Raw genomic sequence first — 4,562 nt, forward strand, 5'->3', positions numbered from 1 at the left:
ACCCGAGATAAAAATACTGAAATAACCTACACTAGTCCTAACTATGCTTTACCCGATGCCTCGGGCCTTGATCACGAGCCTCCTTTGCGTACAAGATTCCTCGGGGCATTCCCCGGTGAGTAAATACAAATTACCTCGGGGCATTCCCCGGTTAAATAAATACACTTTTCCAATATGATAAATAAGACATTCAACAAATATTCCAATCATTCCAACACTGCACCAATCCTAAACTTGCCTACCCAGAGCTTACTATTTGCCTACCCGCTCGACAACGTACCGCATTTAACATCAACAATGTATCAAAAATATCAAGATATTTACTTTTATCAATTTTCGATTCCCGTCCCCAAATTTATTTCAAACAATATGATTAAGCATGCTTCGATTTATCAATTCACTTTTCAAAGTCCGAAACCAACATCAACCAACACATAACACATATTCGAACATACCAAACACGCAATAAATAAATCATCCACACCCACAACATCACGAAAAGTCAAAATAAATTAAAGATTCGGTTAGAAGAAATGGACATCGATGAAATTAATCCTTGTCGATAATAAAGAAATTCGAAGACCAAAATACTTGATCGGAGAACCTCGATTGCGATGAATCCAACTCGATAGAGAGAAAAGCTAATAGGACAACTTCAAAACCAGTGAGACAAACTTTGTTACACGAAACACAACCAAGAACGACGGCGCGATTCGATAAAGACAACTCGAAATCCAATATCGACGACGAACCAAGAAATAGACGAAACCAAGACCCCTCAACAAACAACAGAAAACCAAAACCCAACGCAGATCGAGCTCCGGTGAGCTCCGATGATGGAGAGAACGGCGGCGGCGCCTGTTCTCCGGTGGCGGCACTGATTTGCCGGTGGTGACTGGAGCTGTTTCGCCGGCTGGGTGAGCTGCGACTGGAGCCAGTGGTCGACGCGCCGCAGCTGAGCAGCGACTGCTGGCGGCGGAGGAGAGAACGGAGAAAACTGGCGGCGGAGAGGACTGGTGTTGCTGGTCGTTATTGTTTCGCCGGCGATAGAGCCTTCTCTGGTAGTTGAGGCGGCGACACTAGAGAGGGGAGGAAGACGTTGGGCACGGCGTTATTGCCGCCGTCGTTGGTCGGTGAAAGCTCGGCGGCGGCGGCGATGAGTTGCTGTTTCGTTGATGATTTCAAGAGAAGGAAGATGGTGGTGACGGTGTTATTGCCGCCGTAGTTGGTCGGACGAAGATGGCGGCGTGAAGTCGGTGATGATGATGGAAATGGAAAATAAATTTTTAGATCTGCTCTCTTTTCTTTTTTGGGTTGCTGATGGATGCAAAAAAAGAATGTTTTTTTTTGTGAGAGTATGTGGGTATATATTATGAGGGTGGGTAGTGGTAAGGTAGGGTAGGTGGGTTCCATGGGTAGGGGGTAGGGGGTAGGGTGTGGGATGGTGAGGTGGTGATTTGTCATTTTCTTATTGGAGAGGGTTGTTAGGGTGTTAAAAGAATAAAAGTTTGTTAGGGATTTTGTTGAGAGTTATTTTTGCATTTTTGTGGGATATAATCACGTGGGTGAGGGTACATGATATGATAAGGTAGAAATGAATAAAATCAAACTTTTGAGGGGGACAAAATTACGTGTCTACATCATGCCTCCTTTGAATGTAAACACGCAGTGTTTTCAGACAAAGAAGTAGACAACGAGACAGAATTTTGTCCCGACCATTATTCAAAGGAAGAAACAGAGAAAGAAGGACTACCGGGTCTTGAATTAGGACAGCCTACCCACCCAAGTTATGAGGGAACCAAGTCACGAGTATTTCAAAGGACTGGAAAGAGAAGGACTATACCGAGTTGGAGAGTCGAGTGAGGTTCCATCGAGGTTCCGGTCCGCGGCTTTGTTATTACATCAAAAATGAAAAATTACAAGTTAAAACATAAATGAAATTACAAAAATCCTATCTATACAACTTTTGTTGGTTCTTGACTCGACTTTCATCACCCTATACTTCAGGTGGGCCCCTGACTTGCCATTTCTTTCAACTTGTTGCTTGGCTTTCAATTACTTCGCTTTGTTGCTTGAATTTTTGTTTATTCACCCTATTCTCTAGGCGGGCTCCTGACTTGTTCTTTCATCACCCTGTTCTTCAGGCGGGCTCCTGAAACCCAAAATTAAAATTAGAACGAAAATTATCCCAAACAAGAATTATAATAAAGTAGTATTTCATTTTGGAAAGCGTTGTCCCATTTTCCAAGAGGGTCTTGAACATAAAGTAAAATCCCATTTTTAGGAAGATCCTGAACATAAAGTAAAATCTCATTTTCCAGGAGGGTCCTGAACATAAAGTAAAATCTCATTTTTCAGGAGGGTCCTGAACAGAAAGTAAATTCCCATTTTTCAGGAAGATCTTGAACTGAAAGTAAATTCCCATTTTTCAGGAGGGTCCTGAACATAAAGTAAATTCCCATTTTTCAGGAGGGTCCTGAACTGAAAGTAAATTCCCATTTTTCAGGAGGGTCCTGAACATAAAGTAAATTCCCATTTTTCAGGAGGGTCCTGAACTGAAAGTAAATTCCCATTTTTCGGAGGGTCCTGAACATAAAGTAAAATCCCATTTTTCAGAAGGGTCCTGAACATAAGGTAAAATCCCATTTTTCAGGAGGGTCCTGAACAGAAAGTAAAATCCCATTTTTCAGGAGGATCCTGAACAGAAAGTAAAATCCCTTGGATGTGCATTTCCAATAATAGCTGAATTAAGTGAAGCGAATTTGCCCCCTATATCAACAAAGAAAATCTGTCAGTTAAAAACTTAGTGGTGGCTTGCAACTCTTGGCTTCTCAGGTATCTGCCCCAGCATTCGTTTCTTTCATCTTTCTTCCAAATCCCTGACACTTGTCCTGTCTTGCCGCATCATTGACCCGGATCCATATTGAGGGAAGTGATTTTTGACTCAAACAATGGGTTTCCATTTTACTATGCCCCTGAGGTGCACTCTTTTTCCAAATCTGAATGCTTTCACGGATCCAATAGTCTGTCAGTTGATAGACTTCCTTTGCTTCGTGTTGAATTACGATCATATTTCTTTCCTGTGCTATTCCTTGGCTTTTCCTCATATAATTGGAAAGACTGATAGTAAATTTTGAAATTCTTTCTCGCTTGTTTTGACACAAACTTGACTTAAAAAAAATGTAAAGAAATGATGGTGACTCTTATTTTGATAAATGATATAAAAAGACAAAAACCATGAATATGTAAATGAAAGAAAAGGGCAATGTTCCATATTCAAAAAGAAAACTTATCTGAATACGACAACCCACTCCAATGATTATGATATGCATTTTGGATTGAGCTGCCTGATCTTCCTATCCAAACTCCCCATTTGTTGTTGAGTTCGTGCCTTTGCCGCTGAGCCGCTTCTTCAAATCCATTGAACTCATACATCACATTCGATTGACGACATCTTAAAAGACTTTCGTCAACAAATCTCTTTCTTTTCACTTTTCGCTTTTCTCTTGAACTCTCCATCGCCTTACGGTGCCCGTAAGGGTTTTTACCAATAAGACTCTCTCATTTTTATTTCTCTCCGCTCACTATAGCCTTATGGTGCCTGCAAAGGTTTTCACCAATAAGACTCTCTCATTTTCATTTTCTCTCAACTCACCATCGCCTTATGGTGCCCACTGAGGTTTTCACCAATAAGACTCTCTCATTTTTGTATTTCTTTCCTGATTTCTTATGCTGAGGGAGACCAGTGGTACTTCACAATGTATCATCATATCCATTGCATGCTTAGCCTTAACATTATCAAAAATTGATCTGAAGGACTTTCTTTGGTTGTAACTTGGCTTTTGGTTAAGGTTAGAAAAGATGGTAAGAGGCTCAAACGATACTCGAAGTGGGGGTGGGACTTACAACTTTTGGAATCGACTCAAATAACATATAAACTCATGCCCCAGTTTTGTTGACTAGGTGAACCTTAAATCTTTATTTGGTTGGACCGAGCCCGAAATAGGGCAGCCTACGTATCTCACTCCCGAGAGAGGAGAATCAAGTCGCACGTAGTTCCATCAGCTTGTTCTTTGTTTTGATTTGATTTTGATTTTCAATTTTTTTTTCGAACTCTTTCTTTTATTCTTATTTTCTTGACATTTATCTTTGACTCCATTTTGATTCCAAAAGAGGACTATGAAAGAAAAATAAAACAAAGCTCAAACGGGTAAACAAAGGATGACACAATGTTTGGATAGAAGAATAAAATGCCTTCGTCCTATCAATCTTCAAAAATGCAAGTACTAAACATGCAATAAAATCAACAAAGGATCAAATATCATACATAGTATCTTTTGACTGCATCAGCATTGATAGCCATTTCTGCCATTTTGCCTTCAATATCTGTCAAATATAAGGTTCCATCGGGCAACACTTTCTTCACAACAAAAGGACCTTGCCAGTTAGGGGAGAACTTGCCTTTCGCTTCAACCTGGTGAGGAAGGATACGTCTCAATACCAACTGACCAACTACAAAATTCTTGGGATGGACCTTTTTGTTATACGCTCGAGCCATCCTC

Source organism: Capsicum annuum, chromosome 11, assembly GCF_002878395.1.
Source record: "Capsicum annuum cultivar UCD-10X-F1 chromosome 11, UCD10Xv1.1, whole genome shotgun sequence".
Lineage (NCBI taxonomy): Eukaryota > Viridiplantae > Streptophyta > Magnoliopsida > Solanales > Solanaceae > Capsicum > Capsicum annuum.